The sequence below is a fragment of the Hippichthys cyanospilos genome, chromosome 1, assembly GCF_059441005.1.
Source record: "Hippichthys cyanospilos isolate Australia breed blue-spotted pipefish chromosome 1, RoL_Hcya_1.0, whole genome shotgun sequence".
Lineage (NCBI taxonomy): Eukaryota > Metazoa > Chordata > Actinopteri > Syngnathiformes > Syngnathidae > Hippichthys > Hippichthys cyanospilos.
Window position 1 is genome coordinate 18,827,254 of NC_142369.1, and position 19,695 is coordinate 18,846,948.

General features: G+C 40.3%; 1 protein-coding gene across 3 annotated transcripts in view; it reads right to left on the reverse strand.

Annotated features, from left to right (window-relative positions):
• arl15a (ARF like GTPase 15a) overlaps positions 1-19,695 on the reverse strand; it is a 109,889-nt gene that overhangs the window by 19,703 nt on the left and 70,491 nt on the right. The gene's annotated exons all lie outside the window — the stretch shown is intronic.

A 19,695-nucleotide genomic window follows, 5' to 3' on the forward strand; every position in this document is an offset into this window, starting at 1 on the left:
CAGCGGGCCCCCGGTTTACGAGATTAATCCGTTCCCCGGTTGGGATGGTAACGTGAATTTGCCGTATGGCGGGCAATCCAAACCGATAATAATTAGCTAATGTGTGTAAAACCCCAGCTGAAAACATCAACATTGTATAAACATATTAAAAATTGGTATCAAAATAGTATAGTAAGTGCTACTTACAGTATACATGATATACATACTATTTAATAGCATTATAAATAAAAAAAAATATATAAAGGATTTATTTAGCTTTGAGTGACACTTCTTATGGCCATATTCCCTAGTAAGGCTAGCCTAGGCTAGGCTAGCTTAGCTTTCCACATATTTCTTGATTATGCCTAGGTTCGTTTCCATATAAATCATCTTCTTATTTCTCTCTTTAACCTCACCAGCAATCTTGAAAGTCATGGATAACCAGTTCAAACTTGAATTATGCACCAAAATGCAAAATAAATACGATATTGAAAGCACTCTCACACAAGATCAAGTCTTTAGGCAGCCATCTTTGTGACCCCGCGCACCGACCAATTGCAGACCAGCATTTTCGTGACCCCCATCATGCTGACCAATAGTAGACCAGTATCTTAGGGAGTCGAGACGCCGACCAATAGCAGACCAGCATTGTAGGAACAGCGGAGGCAGTTTGACGCCAATTACCTAAAACGCCTCAAGAGGGAGGCGAAACAACAAAACACAACCAACCCCGCCGGTCATGACAGTTGTTGATGTTTATCGTAAAGTGGGATAAATGCCTTAAAGAGGGGAGGAAAAACTCAGTATTCCACATCGTCACGTGAAAAAAACGTAAGCCAGGGACGCCGTAACTACTGTATACTGTATTACACTGTATACCCTTACTACTTGAGCGACACATTCCAGTTGTACACTGTACAGAACACTAGAACCCTGAAAAATGAAAAAAAGCAGTACCAGTAGTAGAACGTTAAGTAAAAGAAGCGCTTGTAGTTAAAAAAGAAGAATTGATTTCAACTACTGTAAGTCAGTCTAAAAAACTCCAGTTTCAGTGTGGAGTTTGCATGTTCTCCCGTGCTCACATGGGCACTCCGGTCTCCTTCCACATTCCAGAAACATGCATTGTAGGTGTATCGGGCACTGCATAATGCCCTGAGGTGTGATTATGTGTGAATGGTTGTTTGTCTCTGTGTGCCCTGTGATCGGCTGGCAACCAGTCCAGCGTGTAACCCGCCTACTGCCCGAAGACGGCTGGGAAAGGCACCAGCAAACCGGAGTGAGGATAAGCAGCTACAGAAAATGGATGTATGCCATGTAATCCATTGGGAATTACTTTATTTGACTGTATACCATCTGATGGCCAACAAAACTATCAGGTTCCAATGATAAGCTTTAACCCAAATTTTATAATTACCTTGTGAATGAAATAGACCAACTTTTTGTCAACTGAGAGACGTTTATTGAAGTTTATTAACGATAAGACAAAAGAAATCTGCAAATAGCAAAGAATTTCAATGCATATTTAAACACTTTTACTGAAGTGTGCTTACATCCGAAATGGCACACAACCATGCACTTCTGCTGCTATGCATTTAGGGTGGAGCAACCCTTGAATGTGGGTGTTCCCTGTTAAATATGGCCGAGGGTGCGTTTTCCCAAAGACTTAAGCGCTTTTCATCGCCGTATGATTTAATTCAAGTCACTGCTCCCATGGCCTGGCGCCTGCCTGACACGCTAACACTTCTGCACCATAACTGCCAAACATGCATAATATGTCCCGACACAATTTTGCAGGTGACTGTATATCGAAATAGTCTATCATTTTAATTGAAAAAATACTTTTTATTCACCTCTGAGAAGCATTTCTGCTTGCTGCTGGTGGCTTGGAGTCAACTGCTCACTTCAACTAAAGTCATCATAAAGTTACCATGGGGAGGTAGATCTTGAATGATTTGTTTTTATTTGATCTTTGTCCGTCATCAAAAATGTTCAATCGATTTGACCGTTGCAGGGTGTAACAATACATTTTTGGTTACATGCTGATGCACTGACTTGGCCGGGAGTGACATCACTAGTGTGAGATCAAAGAGAATGTACTGCACACGCTGACATACACAGGTATAATTGAAGTTTAAGAGTCTGGTTGGGTCAAGTCCGTAAGTAAGTCTTCATGCGTAAACAGAACAAATTGGAATTGAGGGCAAAGAACATCTTTAAAATGGCAAACGCACCCACGTTTTGTATTGATGGAACTCAAGCTTACAGTCAGTCGTCAGCAGAGTTTTCTGATTTAATTGCTGGATTTACATCAACAGAATAAAAAAAAAAAAAAAGATCTCATTCACGTCACCGGCGTGTTAGCGTCATAAGCGCTAGTGAAAAGAGCAATGGGCACATCCTTGATTCAGCAGTGTAGCGATGACTAACGTCCACCTCAGTATATGCTAGGGTAATTAATTTCACATTTAAGGCTAGCCATACTTTCAAAACATCTTTCTTTAGCAACTCAGTCAGAAAAACTCCTTGCCAAAAATTACAGTAACCCTCAAATGAGCCTTTGCATCCTTATTCCTTGCTTACACTTACTCAGATGAACACAGCAGGTGTGTAAGAAGTCATTAATGGAGAACTGTGTAGTTTGAAAGTGCGCAACTCAGAAATGTAAAAACAGACTGGCGCATTTATAGGAAAACATGGCCCCAAGTGGCCAGAAAAAGTCAACACACAGACATGCTTGTGGTGCAGGGTGCATAATTGAGTCGACTTGCCTGAGAGTAAACTCTCTTGAGGATCATTCTGATAATGTCACATTCGAGACTTTTACCAACCAACCAATCAGATTTGGACTGGGTGAGTCAGCTCCCTGTACATTTTGTTCATGGTCTTGTTACGCACCTAGTGCCGGGGGCTGTGACGAGGTGGTCTAACCCTCATAATCTACATTCTATTCAAATAAAATAAATATAACAAATATATAGTTCAAATCCAGCTCTCTCCGGCCTTCCTGTGTGGGGTTCGCATGTTCTCCCTGAGCCCTTGTGGGTTCTCTCCAGGCACTCCGGCTTACTCCCACACTCCAACATACATGGCAGTTGTATTGGACATACTAACTTGTCTTTAAATGTGATTGGGTGCGTGAATGGTTGTTTTGTCTGTGTGTGCCTGCAGTTGGCTGGCAACCATTTCAGGGTGTCCCCTGCATACTGCCCGAAGTCAGGTGAGATAGACAGCAGCAAGCCTGCGACCCTTCTGGGGATAAGCGGTTCTAGAAAATGGATGGAAATGAAACCTTCGTGAGTGATAAAAAAAAAATCAGCTTTCTACAGCACTTTATGTGTTACCCCCCAAAAAGCCTTCAATATTTCATCTGCATGGTCAAATCCAATTTTTTCCAATAATGAGGGGGGCAATCTGGCATTGCGCAGCTTTGGGCATACAGTATAATTAAGCAAACCCAAAACCAAACACTATCAACAGTGAGTTACAGTACACCTTTCCATGAGCTCTTCTGTCTTAGCAGGAGGATGTTTGCATAGGAGGTGTACAGCGGTTCAGGTGTATGCCCCCAGGCTGAACTAATCCCGCTTTGGAGTGCCCATCCCATTAGACCATGTAATCAGGAATGTGCCGCGAAGCAGGTGTGTAAATAATTCACATTCAATAAACGTTCGTTTACCACCGTGTGCTTTGGATACCTGACGTGAGTGACGTCATGGCAGGGACGGATGGAGGAGAGGAAGGTGGAGATAAGGTTTGTCAGGAGTATTTTCACAGACTTACGAGTCCAGACACAGGCACAGCGAAAATAGCTCAAGGGGCAAACAAGGTAACCTCTTTCAAAAGACGCTTCAGGGGGTGTCTGCCAAGTCCCACACAATACTGTCTGCACTGAATAGCTGTGCTCGCAGTCTTGCTTTGCAGAACAAACCATCTTTAAATGTCTGGGCGCATCAACTCTAGCCTGAAGCTGCTCATCTGAATACCAAAAAATGTTCACCTCATCCCTTTATGTTGCTTGTTCTCCACGTAAAACGCCAGAATTGCTTTATAGCACAGTTTTTGGCTTGTGGAAAAAAAAAAAATATATATATATATATATATATATATATATATATATATATATATATATATATATATATATATATATATATAAAATGGGATCCCGACTTGAGACCACTCATGAGTCAAAATTTCTGTCATTTGTGCAAACTGCATTTTACCCAGAATTTTGATTTAACTTATTGTGCTGTCTGATGTGGAGCAAAGTTTTTAGCACACTGGAGAGATGAATGAAGAAGGAAGCATGAATCGGTGTCACTGGAGTGTATGAGATCATAATGCAGGAATGCAGACCCTTGACTCCCCTCTGGTGCCCAGGGTTAAGCCTCGTGCATAATCATGTTGCGCTGAGGTCATGGACGTGTCTTGTGCTCGTGACAGCACAAGCACAGAATATGTCACTATAGTGCTATAATCAGATCGTCTACATAGTAACCAATGTCAGGAATAAGGCACGAAGGGTAACACTGCCCAATGTGCTGGAAAGGTTAACATATCCCTTACAAGACATGCCTGTGAATCACAGGGAGGGCCTCCGGTTAGTGGCGGGGGCAATGGCCGGACAACAAGTCCCGACATGTCGATGCCAGCCCGGAGATCCCCATCAAGGGGCTGCTTGCCTCTAAAAGTAGAGAGAGATAGTGCGCATGGATCACATATCCGGTTGTTTACAAGGTGTTTGCCCAATGACACAGATAGGAACTTGCGGTATAAGGAAACAGGTGATGCACCATTTTGCCCCTGCTATTAGAAATACAGGGTGTCTAATATCTGATGTGAAAGTACTTCTAGGACAGTCTTGGTCAGACTTCGGGGGTCACATTACTTACCAACTCATACCCATTTGGGGGCACGAGTACCCCTACGGATACGTGAAAGCATTTCAAGGTATTTGTGGGATATGAATAGGGTTCCTGCAAGGATCAGCAAATCTAATTTCATGTTTTTGTTAATGCTGGGACAGAAACACAATCTATTTCTTTTCAAATGAAGAGAAAGTTCATTGGAACTTGAAGCAACTTTAGATGTAAGGGTTGTTACAGTGACCCCTTTGCAAAATGCTGGATGTTTTTAGTTTACGCCATCTATTGTCTGGATTTGCAAATTCAAATATGCCTAAACCTGCCTAAAAAAAAAGACAGCTGGCAGAGCGCTCTTTTTTCCTGCCATCCAAAACCTTCCGCTACTTGGGGGGTGCTTGCCTTGAAATATCATTTTGAAGGGGTACACAATTGGAAAAAAAAAATGTTTTTTTGACCGGCCAAGACTGTTGCCTCCCTTTGGTCTTCCCACATTAACTGTGGCCCCCTGCCCTTATTGTGGAGTCCATTTTAGGAGGGCAGCAACAGGAATGCCCAGAATTCCTAATCTCTGGCCACCTATTTCATCTTCATTGGCAGATACCACTGAGCGTGTACTTTGCACAGAAGGAGTTAACTAGGAAGCATCTGCAGAAGGTGCCAGACACACCTCAAACGACACTTCTTGAAAAGCAAGAAGTTGATTGAATATTCTGAAGCCCGTCATGACTTGTGATCCATGACTGATGGCTATGTATAAAAATTCTCCCAGACAGAAAAAAGAAATTCTCACACTCAAAAGTTGCGTAGCAAATCTTAACAGTCAATTTTATAAGCAACACTTGTAAATGTGGTGCATTTTCACACAAAGGTGGATAGCGGCCAGGCTGCAAATCGCAAAATCGGTTCCATTCTTTTTTCTTTTTTTTTTTCACTCCACGTAAGTGTAATGGACAGGTGACCAAATACTTTTCTCGTGATGTACGGAAACGAGGTGCCTTTAAATGCTACAAAGTGAGTGGATGCGGCCTTTCTTTGTTTCCTGAGGCCAGAGTGCACCATCTGTGAATCGGGCCAACATGCGCAGTCCTCATTCATGGGTAATGTAGCAGACAGAACAGATGACTCCTCTTTCTTCATTCTCTACGTTCACCAAAGGAAACCCTCTCCGTCAGTGCCTCCTCACCCACTTTCTCTCATGTGTGCCGACGGCACCGATACTCCTGACACGGAACATTGAAAGCCGTTGAGCCAACGGTCGCATGGATAAAACGACAGATTCCAGAAAACCTGAATCGTTGGGATTTTTTTCATCATGCGGTACAAGTTAAATATTACTCAAATAAAAGGTGAGCAAAATGGTAGTGTGTTGTTGTCCCACATATTATCCTATATTCCTCTGCAGATCCATTTGAGGAACACGATTTGTTTTGAGTGGCGATAACAGCCGACACACAGATAGCAATCTGTAGCTAGTGTTTTCCCAAAGTACTTCAAGAGCATTCTGAAGAGTTCCCCATTGGTTGTGTGCCACAGACAGTGCTGCGACCCTATGTTGTGTTTACACACGCTCACTCATCCATCTCACACACAATGGTGATGGAAGAGTGTTGGGCAATGAGGCATATAGTCCATTGCCTGTTTGCTTCCAGTGAACAGTGGCTGTTTAGACACACACACACACACGCACACACACACACACACACATATACTCATTACTTGTGTCAGAGTTGGGCTGAGTCAAGAAATTTGTTAAACTTTTTTATGAGGGATAAGGTATTTGCTTTTAAGGTATGAGTCAAATATAGGAATGATGGCAATTCATGACTTTCCTGTATCATGTTTTTGTTTTGTTTTTTAATTGTTTCAAGCTGACAGACTCACCGTACAAAAATTGCTGTTAAAACAATTTATGACTTTAATTGTAGCCTACAATGTTCAATAGGTTCCCTATCATGTAACAGCACAGACGAATCTTTTGCCAGCGACTATGACACTGCCACAGAGCGAAGCAGACACGGTGAAAAGACAGCGTGAATAAAGAGCTGGCATTTGAGTAAGCCCGACAGGTTTGGCATCAAGGGACCTTGGCAGAAACAGAACTTAAAGTGGCTGAGTGCATTCTCAATCCTGGCAGAACAAATGGAAGCGTTGTTAAGGTTCAGATGAGCTGGCTCTTGGAAAGGACACTGCAAGAGTAAGGTGGAGGGGTGCGCGTCCCAGACACGGACAGATGAGGACACTTGAGATCTGGCTCACACCACCCACCGTGACACAAAAAAAAAACAAAAAAAAAAACAAAACAAAACAAAAAACTGCCAACGTGTTTCCAGAAGAAAAAAGTAGGTGGACTTGAAGTGTCATAATACTGATAACTGGGCTCTCCACAGGATTCTTATTTATTCTTTTTTTTCATCAGCTTTGAAATATACGTGTTGAATTTATACTTTTTCACTTTGAATTTAAAGGCAGCATGTGCGATGCGTACGCATTCGCGGGACACGGTGTGAAATTCTAAAGCGGCCATGCCAGCAGACTATCCAAAGTGAAGATTTTCGAGACGCAGGCATAGAGGCATAGGACAGCTGGCCAACCGTGCTGCTATTTTGCCAGATAACCACTGATGCAAATGAAAGCGCCCAAGTTGTTATGCAGTTGGTGACTGTGTAAGCTAGCGCTTCATGCTGGAGTGTTATTGAGCATCATTTTCGTCATACCCCCTGAAAAGTTCTCACGCTGTACTTTTTCAAAAATTACCACTCATGTAAAATGTATTTTGAAATAATTCTTTGAATTTACAGTTCATTTCATGAAATTACACAATTAATATAATGTTAGCTAGGTATAGGTGTAATTAGCATCGTTATTTGTACAGTAACCACCCTTTGAACATAACTACTGGAAGTGGTCCCAGTAGGTAAGGTTCTGACACAACTAAAAATTGAAATTAAAAGTCAAGCTGCCGCCTAGCAATGTTGACAACTATTTGAAACATTTGAAAAAGTTAAACAATTAAAGCCATATTGGGTTATGTGGTTCATGCGAAAAGGCGATGGAAATACGGCTGACCTACATGTTCATGCTTGTTGCCAAAAAGCCTCTCGGAACATTTGGGAAATCTGATAAAAACCTTTCAGAAGGACTGCCCCCATCTGTGTGTTGCTGAATTAATTTCCCATCAAGACTTCTCTGAATGTTGTCTTGTGTGTTCAACCAAATTCGTGTCAATACATGCCAGATTGGATTAACGATTATACAAATATCTTTTCCACTGGGACATCATTTTACTCCCGAGGGTGTTTTTTTGGTCAGAGCAAAATACAAATATGTGCAAGTAGACCGCAACAAGTCAAGTTTGCAAACCTTGTCCAACAATAAATGAGAGTTTGGGTTTGAAAAACTACTGTCCATGATATCACACTAGACCTCAGCGCACTCTTACAAGTTGAGCAAAAAAAAAAAAAAAATATATCTATACCTTTAGTATGCATTATTTCTGTATGTTATCGCAAAACGGGTTCTAAAATCCAAAGGAAAGTGAGGTCAAATTCAATTCATTCAATAGCAAACAGATTTCAGTTATTGTAAACTAATTACAATTTTCACAGTTATACAATTAGTATGGGATTAATTATATAATAAGGCATTTGTGGCCTGCCATGTGGTTGGCACAGTGTTGCAATATCTTAAAAAACGCTATCTGAAGCCAGGAGCAGCTTTATCAGCATCTATTTATTTGACTGATTGATTTGATCGAAAGATTAAACTGTTCCTGTAAACGCGTGGAAAAACGAAAGACCACAGTCACTGGAACTCAACAAGGAAAGTATCTGTCAATGTTTTATGAAGAATAGGCTGCACCTTTGATTGTCTGCCAATCCTGTCATCACAATTTATTTCCGCAGACCTTTCCAAAGGCACGCCATGAAATTCAGGTTACATCATGTTACACTGCAGAGCTAATCATTCTTCCAAAGGGCCATAAACTCTCAAGGTATAGTCAAAAGTAAGCACTGGAAGTACTTTTCCACAAAAAAAAAAAAAAAAAACAATGTCTTTCACACACCGCACAGAGAGGTAGCTGTAGAGATAATTTTGTTGTTGCTTTATCATGGCCTGGGGGAGTGCTGAAATGAAAAGCTGTATAAGAACTACAATTGTACCTTGACTGTTGGGATAGGTGTTTTCTATAAAGAAAAAATATGCACTTTTATTTAAAAAAAAAAAAAAAAAAAACGACTTTGCACAGATGTGACAGACTAGATCAGATTAGAAGATTTTTTTGTATATTTTATGCAGTATCTGTGATTGGTTGTAATGTCACAAATTGCTGAATGATCAGTGGCATCGATTCAACCTAGTGTTGAGTTATCTTTTTTTTTTCACTTGCTGCTGGGTTGCAAAATACTGACTTGTGTGAATGCTAATAAAAACAAACAAAAAAAAATAAAATAAACAATGAAAGAACTTTTCTTTTCTTTACAAATTGTAATTGATATGCACCACTTATTCTCGATGGTCGGGTTTAGTCGATGCGGTATTCTTAAGTCCTTTCACTTTGCAGAGCTAACATAACATCCGTTTACAGTATTTATTTGTATATCCACAACTAAATTTTTCGTCCCTTGCCTCCGCATCCTTTTGAGACTGAGACACCATAATCAAGTTGACTTTAGCCTTCAGAAGAAGCTGACAAACTCGTCTTCTTAAAATGCAGCTAAAGAAATAGTTTCTTTATGACCTCTTCCTACAAGATACATTTTGATCACTTCATGTTATTGTATTAATTTCAATTCTTTTCACTTTATTGCATTCCATTAAAAGCAAGTGCAGTGTGAAGACAAATTTCCCCCTGAGAACAACAGAGTTCATCTTATCAGAAATGTTGAATTTGAAACCGTTCTGTGTCAGATTACACATTACCCTAAGTCTGAAAAACAAAGAAACTAAATAAGAGCCTGCGATTGAGTGTCAGGACACTGTAAAAACATAAAAAAGGTCATTGGGAGTGAATGAGTTAATTTACATGACTGCTAGATATTTGCATTTTATTTTATCGGCGATAATATTGAAGCAATTTTGTGTTTTCAAAACAAAATGTCTTTACAAACAGAGAAATGAATTGTTATACTTCTCACGTAGGACAAAGGGATAACGTTAAATCCGGACATGTCTTTTCGTCACTATCGCCCAGCACATAAGACGCCCATATGGTATTGGTAAATTGATCCATAAAACTGTGCAGAGGAGTGAAAAAAAGCTTCCCCATCTGCAAGCATTTCTACTGATTAACACTAAACACTTCCCTTGCGCATGACAGCTACAACAGGTAACAGCAAATAATGGCCATGAAAGCCGATCCCGGCCGACGCAACACAACATAACCGCCTCCCTCCCCACCTCGCTCTTGGCAGAGCGCAGCAATTTCCACCTGGATGGCCTTCAACTATGTGCCAAGAGGATGTCACGGCAGCTCCATATCCTCTGTGTGACAGTGTAATTCCCTCTGCCCTGCAGCCATGTCTGCAAAACTCAGACAGTTTACATGTTCATGTGGCTACATCTCACTGGGGAAGAGTGACATGCCAAGTATTCGGCGCATTCATTTGATTTCTGGCACTCGCAGATTAACCCCTCCGACATGAGCTGTCAGAGGTGTGATAAAGTCAAAGCGGGAGGTGTGTTTGATCTTTCATTGAGTCTAGGGTAGCGCGGCCATATGGCTTTGTTACTGGCTGACTGTTGAGTCTTCTGCTTTGTTACATTTTAATATATGAGTACCGCAAGCTTAGTGGCACAGTAATGACAGTATTATGTGAGTGAAACGAATGGGCATGGAGAGCAGGAATCTGTCCAGCTCCAGACATTATCCAATGCAGATATGTAGAAAGAAATCGCACATAATTAGGTAATTATCTATTTCACACTTGATTACAGAGAAAAGTGAATTTAATTACCTTTCAAAAGGCAAGGCGAAGAAGTAAAGAGCACTCACTATAATGCGATGTGACTTGTCATGCTATGGCCAATTTAGGGATTGCCCAGTAAAATTGGGAATCTTTTTGGTTGTTGTGTTTTGAAAAAAAGCTGACCTGACCGAAAGTTCAAAAAGTTGATTAGGGCCGGGCACTAAATCGAATTCATTTGACTAATTTGCCATTTTAAAAATTGAAGATTTAAAAATGAGTTCAATCATGAAATTGAGCTTTTGGCTGGATGTGTTTTACAAGACATGTTTACAAGAGGCAAGAAAAAGAATTGGAATACTAGTCGATCTAGAGTATTAGTTGACCCTTATTACTGCAATTTGGGTGAATTTGACAAAAACCTTAGGCTGAGTAGATCAATGACTTTCATGGTTAAATATATTATTGCTGTCCAATCAAAACACATCATGGTGTGTATTATTAAAACAACAAAAATACTTTTAGAGGCATTTCTACATCATATATCGCGCTGCATATGGTACCTGACTGACTGAATGCACAAGCGCCACTCCAAATCCTTGCTTCCTCTTTGCCCACTTCACCAGGTCCAACAAGACTACAAAACCCTCAGACGCTGTGCACATTCCCAAACACGCAACGCCACTTGGCCCCAGCTGGCCGTTGCCGTTCAGTGCCGGCAAAACATGCGAGTTTGTAAATGGTAACATCAGGGCAATATACCCAATGTTTCTTTTGTAATGTCGTTTTTTTTTTGCCTTTTCATACGCAAAGCGTGAATTAACTGAAAAAAAAAATGAACTCTGCGGCCTCGTTTTTGACCATAAACAGACAAGATGGCGGTGCTTGACCAAAGTGGATATTTGCAATGTTAGCGGTAAGCAAGTACATATAATCATTTTACCCCTTGTACGTGACATGATAGGGAAAGGCAACTTAACCATTTTTAGCCATAAAAAGTTAAAATTTGGTCTATAACTTTTAGTACCAGTCGTTTTAGACACCACTTTTGTCAACACTTGAAAATATTTGGGGAAAAAAAAGATCAATAAGTAAATGGAATTGAAGGTTTGGACTCTTAAATGTAAAAAAAATAAAAATAAAAAAGTAAAATACGAGTGTGGGACTGAACGAGTTAACTGGATAACAATGATTTCACATTCAATTAATACTTTTAAAATAATGTTTTACTTGCAGTCGATTGAAAATGAAATCACATGTGCTGAAGACTCGGGAAATGACCAATCAATCACGGTTCAGCAAAGGCATTAGTCTTTACTCAAGCTTTGCGAACAGGCGATGTATTTTCAGTCAACAGCAAGTAGAAAAAAAGTCTTGTTAAAGGTTTTCAATTTGGGTTACGGTTAGGCACCCTGGCACTCAATCACACCTAAGTACAATTTAGAGTGTCCAATAAACCTACCATAGCCGGAGGGAACCCACGCGGGCTGAAGTATGAGGCGGACGTGGTAAGCAGTTTGCCTCCTTTGCCGCTCCTATTCGCTTTTCATTGCTAAAAATGGCAAAATAAATGGGCTTGTTAACAACATTATGCACAAACTATAAATGTTAAGTTTACTTTAAACCTGATTTTAAATCAGCGTGGATTTTTTTCTAAATATTTTGAAAAGGGTTGCATTTTTAAATGCATCAAACCTTTGAATAAATGTGTGCTGTATTATTGTCTACCATTACAACTGAATAAAAACGTAATTGTGTAGAATGATTGAAGAAAGAGATTTTTAGGGCCATATCACTCAGCCCTAAGACTGATGTCACCACAAAACACATTGTGCGTTTAGTTCAGAATGATCCGGTGCAAGCGTCCCCTTAGTGTGTTCAAGTTTAATTTAAAAGCTGAGACGTGTGAAGCAAAAAACAAAATCCTCGCACAATTATCCGTGGACATGACAATAACTGATGATACGAACAAAAGGAGGAGGGTGTGCATGGAAGATTTTGAATCTTGGGGCGTCAGTCTGTTTGCACGAGCCAATTAAATATAGAACAGAAATGACAGTAGAATCAATTATTTTAGTTTGTCTCTGCATGTTACCATAGGGAGAAACAACAGAGTTGTTTTTGTGCTCTCATGTTTACATTTAAACACTAAATTCAAACACAACAGTGTATAATTTTGTTTAGCAGGATAGCAAAATTTGGTCTTCTATTTGGTTGCATTATTTGGCTTGCGAATGTAATTTTTTTCTTTGTAAACAGTCAATCGAACAACCCTTATCTGACGAGAAAGGAGCCTGGTAAATATATATAAAAATGAGTGAGTATAAATATTGGTAAATATATGTATCGGCCTTATCCTAAGGTTAATAGTACCCATTCGCACACACCCTGCCTCACCCATACAATTCAAATGACAAAGACCCGTGAGAGAGCTGGATCAGTACACCCAAGCCATTTGAGACTCATTTTATAATATGTTAAATTATTGAACCGTTTGCATTTAATACTCATTCATTAAGGATCGTGTTTATGTACACGAACAAGTCGAAGCGTTTGTTTTTTGTTTTTTTCTCATCTTCAAATTACATCGATAATATTTCTCTGGAAGCTGATGCAAGTAATTCTGGATCCAAGAAAAACTATTTTGATAAAAGGTTCAACGCGTATTAGGTATCAGGAGAAACTAAATCAGAGGGAAAAAAAAGCTCATAGCAAAAAACTTGGGGTAAAAAAATTCTCACTGTCATTTAGTAGTTCTATCAACAAGGGAGCATCTTCATCAAAAGCAGAAATTGGATCGTCACCAGTGCGACATTTGTTGAATATTTCATATAACTACCGGATATGGATTACAGTGTATTATGTGCGATCAGAAGAATGGCTTGACATGATTATGACCCGGTTTGTGCACATACGTATATCAAGGAGGCAGGCAATAAAACAAAGACTCCTAAAACCGGTTCAGATTTCAAAGCAGGGTGAGAATTGCAACACAAATTTCTTGAAAACAGGATGTTGCAGTCGTTAGTGGCAGCTTATGTCAACTAATGAACATGAGTCGAAAAACGGGTAATATATTAAGCGTTGCTCATTGAAGACAGAGCCATGCAAGAACCAAAAAAAAGACCAGCCACCCCCCTCGTCCACGCTCCACCCCAAGCTAAGACATCACACAACTAAAGCTGCAAAAGTAAAATGACCCGGTGACTGGAAAAGCTCTTGGGAGAGGTATGTCTGCTTTCCCGGCTCATCCATCAACCCTGAGACAGCATTATTTATACTTCACAGACAAAAGAAGACTGACAGGATGCTCACACCTCTGTGAAAGAGGCAAATGGGAATGAGCCTGTTGTGTTTCCAGATTAAGCTTTCTCGTGCAAATTTTCTCAAAGGGTGGATATGAACGGCAAAAGGTCAAATTCATTTCCTTATATTTTCACGTCTGAATTTCAGAAGATATTCTGACCTATTCTGCAAAGTAAATTAAATCCAAACTTAAATCACAGTGTCTGGGTGAAATCTTTAAATCATATCGCTTGGCTTCATCGCCCGCCACAGACGGGCCACTACACTGTCCCGGTCCTGCCCTCCTGGCCTGCAGGTCACTGGACGCGCCTATTACCCACAAGTCCTTGACACAAGACAAATCTGTGCGCTTTCATCTGTGTCGGTGGGTCGCCCCTCAAAGCCTTGTTACAGGATTGGCGCTTGCCAATTAGCACAATTAGCTTTTGGCAAGCCGCCGGGGGCGTCACATGGCACCGGCTTTGCACTGATGGTACCTGACAAGCCCACAGATCAAGTCATGTCTGCCATTGCGGGGGGTAAGATGCTTCAAGCATTGAGTACAAAATGAAGAAAAAAAAAACCCAAAACACTGCTTCAATGAAACAAAAATACCTGTGGATTTATGAGATCATATTGGCATATTTTTAACATTTTTTATTTGTCAAAGAGAGAAAAAAATCATCAGATAGTGGCTTTATGAGTGTAAATTTGCTCAAGGCCTGAGTTTCTCCATCTCATAATATAAATGCGTATGTGGTGTGGGGGCTGAAGCAGAAGAGGTGAACATCTGGAGGTGGTTGTGCCATGAAAGAATGCAGATGCTTTCAGTAAAAGGCTCTGGATTGAGTGTGGATTGTCATTGTGTCAATATACAGAATGTGTACGTGTGTGTGGGCCCGGTTTATAGCATTTAATCATTTAGAAAATATACATCAACATCTGACTCGTCAATGTTGCTGATTGAGGCCGACGGCAGCCATGTAACAGGACGCTCAATGCTGCTAGGCTAGAAGCTTGTTCCAGTTGCAATGCTGAGATGCGAGTCAGGATTCGGATTATGACGTGTTATGAACTATCATAATTTACGCAAGAACTGACCTCTATTTTGAAAAACAACTAACAAGGAGACCTACTGCATGTATGAAAAAAGTGCATAACTCCAGACCTGGATAGCATTGCTGTGCTGATAAAACAAACTCAGACGATTGGTCGAGAGATAAGTGGAAAGCAAGGTCTGGCGCAATGTGTTCTGCTACAGTGCACTCTGCTACAGTTGAATGTTTCTTCCTTCACAATTTGCAGTTTAACCTCAGAGGCAGGCTGGACTGAAAATTTTAAGCAAAAGCCGGTCAAGATTGGTATCTTCCATCAAAACAAGTAGCCAGGAAGTGTTCAGTCTGTCATTAGCAAAATTTGCCCAGCACTGTGGGTTTCCTCCTAGCATCAAATGCAATCGTTTCGGACTCTGTTCAGGACACCTTGTGCAACGTACTACAGTTTTTAAGTCTTTAAAACTGAGGATATGATGAAAACTACTGGCTCTTTGAATGCCGATGTTGTTTTGTGGCACTCCGGAGCATATGCAAGGGCTTGACTTGGTTCGCACTTAAGTCCCCAAGTTGGAGTTGCTTGACTCAAATTTTAATTACTCAGCTTGACTTAGACTCAAAGTAGATGACTTAACAAGTCTTGTTTAATACGCTTGAAAACCTCCACAATCCCCCCCCCCCCCCCCCCCCCCTCCATTTTGAAAGAAGCTATGATTTTTGGTGTACAACACACAAAGCAGAGAGCCCAATAGGATTCTTTGATGCCGAGTGCAAAGATATTTATGTTTTGATTGAAGGATTATATTTTTAAATATTTAATGACAACACACAAGGTTTCCCCCACCCCAAAGAAACATGCTAGCAATTTCATCTGCAATGAAATCCAGAAGGAGAGGGACACAACAGTTAGCCACAGTCTAGCTAACCATTTACTGGTCAAAAAATAACTTTATGTCTATTAAGTTGAGAAAACAAACAAATTGACAGTATGAAGGCTGGTTTAGGACCATTAATACAACTGTAATTGAGAACGTGTCCGTAGCTAAATAACACAAGTGCAGATACTGAGTGTGTTGTGGCCAATTGGTGACGAATGACTTGTGACTGAGCAAGAATGTTTTTACTTGCTTAACCCAAGTAAAGACTTGAATAGAAATTTGATAAATTTGTTGAACTTTAGAGGAGTCGACTTGCTGATATTTGCCACATTTACTTGGGACTTAAGACTTGATACTCATTATTTGCACATTATACGATTTTTTCAATCTCTGTGCCTAAGGTTTTGTCTACATGTATCCAAATCCGCACATCCTCCCCTCTTCGTGTGTTTAAAAAAAAAATCCTTCATTGGCGTAAACAGATTGCTTCAATTGCGTAAACAGACTGCTTCTACAAGCAAATGTAAGTGCGCCTTTGAATTCATTTACAAGCATGCCAAGCCACTAGGCGGTAGTAGGGATGATTTTTTATAGCTTAATTTAAAAAAAAATGCAACTTACATTAACAACTACCATATCAACTAGAAATAAACAAGCAAAGCCTATGATACAAGTCAAAGCATAAAAACTAATAAAAGAAAAAGAAAACACAAGAAGCCTGCCAGTGGATAAAGGAAGCAGGAGCACATTTTTCCCTTCTATAACCACAGTATCGTCCAACGTGGAGCTGTGTAATTTTGCATGAGACCCAGAGCAGGTGAGCTGCACACACGCAGTTACCAAAGGCGAGAGGTACTTGCTTGGGATATTCTGTGAGTGAAGAATATAAATCGATGACTTAAAACTCTGTTTATATTTGAAAGTACGCAAATTTGGGGAATCTCCACTTTGGCTGGTGATTTTCGAGACCTTTTTTTTTAATGTGGGGAAGAAATAAAACTCCCGGCACGTTTAGAAGACAGGGCAGACCCTAGATGTTTATTACCCATTTGCAATAACTCCAGCAACATGTAGACCACGAGATATCCCACACCGCCAGCCTGCAGCAGAAAACTTTGTTGGTGTAAACACAACAGTTGGATCACGTGTGCAGACATCTGTAGGGCGTGTCATATATGGGAGTGCTGGAACTACACACCTTTTAAAAAAATACTTATCTCATCAGGTGGTCCACATAAAGAGCAACTTAATTAGCTTGGCCAAATACCAAAGTCGCTCGAACGAAAACACTTTCACACCAGCTTATTCCCTCTCTGATCATTTACTCCTCTCTACATAAAATAGCTGTATTGTAGAATGTTCGCAAAAGCCACAAAATAAAGAGAACATTTCAATGTCTCAGCGTTGTTAAGAGTAAAGTATCTCAAATAAACACCACAAATCTGTGATTTGTAAAGTATGACAAGCATACAGCTGTTCTGTGTAAAATTAAACCTAACACTTCGAGTAATGGTTTATTATCCCAATCCATGGCCTATTGTCCCAATACAATTTCATGATCGAGATGGCAGAAGACATGCATGATTATTTTAGAGAGGAAAACTCATGTAACCAGGTCTATAGTCTAACAACTGAATGTAGTTGAGTAGACATAAAAGACGATTTGACGTCATATCATATGTAGCAAACACGGTGCAGTGCCAACATAAATAAAAGGGTGGTACCTGTCCTGTCACAACATTCAGATTGAGCCCTGAAGACAGACACCGTGTTATCCTCTTATTGAGATGAAGAGTAGTACTTTGCAGTCTCCAGGAACAAAAGCTGAAGGAAAGTTAGCCTTAAATCTTCTTTGGGGATAGACTTATACATGACGGACAAACATTTTAAGCAGGATTGGAGTTTACACAATGGGATGAAGCCACTCCCCTCCACAAACACAGCAGCCGTAATTTTGTCTCTAAAATTTGTAACCACATATCAGGAACAAAAATAGCAATATGTATTTTACATGAAGCACAATTGAAAGTACCATATCACTTCAGACATGTCCCACAACATTCAACCATAGACCTCCCAGGCTCATTACGCCACTCTCCACTCAAGTGGAAAAAGCCCCACACCCCCAATCACTTTCACCACAGTATCCTCACTCTTGATGGTTCCCAGTAAACATCCACCCCTGTTGCCCTCCCTCAAAAATATCCTGGAAGAGGTCAACTGAGAGATTAAGACCCTTCAAATGGGGTCATGGAGATCAATGATCAAACAGGGAGCCAGCCCCCACGGCCCCACTCCACCTACTTTATTATCAGGCTTACTGAAATAGAGACAAAAAAGATGGCTAACAATTACTTTTCTAAACCATGACCAACCCACCTTCCTAATCTGCAACGGTGGTGTCATCAATGGCTGTCGCTGCCCCAATCAACGATCACGATGTCTCCATCACTTGAGAGTGTGATACAAAACTGTCGAATCCGAGTGACGTCATTAGCGAAAGTGCAAAGCATTCAAACACTTATTATGTTCTTTCAAATCCTTGTTTGCCCTTTCTAAATTCCAGCGGAATTTATAGACACTCCGTTAATGATATTTAGGACTTTAGGAATTTGTAGTCTTACATGATATGGCAAACAATGAGGATATTTTGGTGGGATTTATAAATTTACCTGTACAGAAGGCAGCCTTTCATTTTAGAAACTAGAGTAGTTAGGCCCACTTTAGGCTTGCAATCTGCAAGCCATAAATGACACATTTTGCACCTTATATGAAAATATTAAAAGCAAAACTGCAAATGAGTGTTCAGGTTGGACAAGAGATCACCTACACGCAAGAGGGCAGAAGCGAAGCCATTTGATTGACAAAGCGGGAAGACTGCGAAAGTCTGGGAACATTTCAGACTAAATTACAAGCACCACGACAACTAATTGTACGAATAAGGACATTGCTCTCCACCAAAGACCCTCAGGTTGAAGCCGCGTACAACTAGAAAAAATTTGGAATGTGATGCCCATCATCATTATTACATCACACAGGGTACGTTTTGCTCAGTATCAGCACTAGGAAATTTATCACATATGGCCAGTGAAGCGCTGTGAGACGGGCTGCGGAAGGAATTGGGAATTTGGGGAGTTTCCCGAACAACTTGTCAAAACCTCAAGCCAAGATTGAACTCTGAAGTGCATGAATGAAAATGGTAAAACTAGTAGTGTGTTAGGGATACTTTTTTGGCATTTACCTGAATAAGATTAGAAAAACAAAACAAAGCAAAAAAAACAGCTCCCATAAAAACTGTTCACTCCTGTTGGGACAGAACATCCCACAGCTTAAAAAAATAAATAAAATAAAATTGCAGTGGGTATACAAATCGTAGCAATGAAATGAAATGGGATCCCAGTGGTTAATTACAGACCTATCGAAAGATCCTAGTGGCATTTAGCATTTTTTCCATACGCAAGCCCATGCTAGGCCAACTGTCAACAAGGTAGCTTGCGTTTTACATTTTCCTGTGAATTAATGATCTAGTGTTGCGGAAATATAATGATATGTGCGATATATGTGTTACAATAGATTTCACTGATTACTATGGATTGTAGGCATTTGGTGGGATATACAGTCCCAGTGGTATTTCTTGGCGGAAGAATGCATCCCAGTGGTATATATACAGTAGGTACGTATTCATATGTGCCCTTGTTCATGTTTGGCAACAAAGTAACTGCCACTTCTATGACAC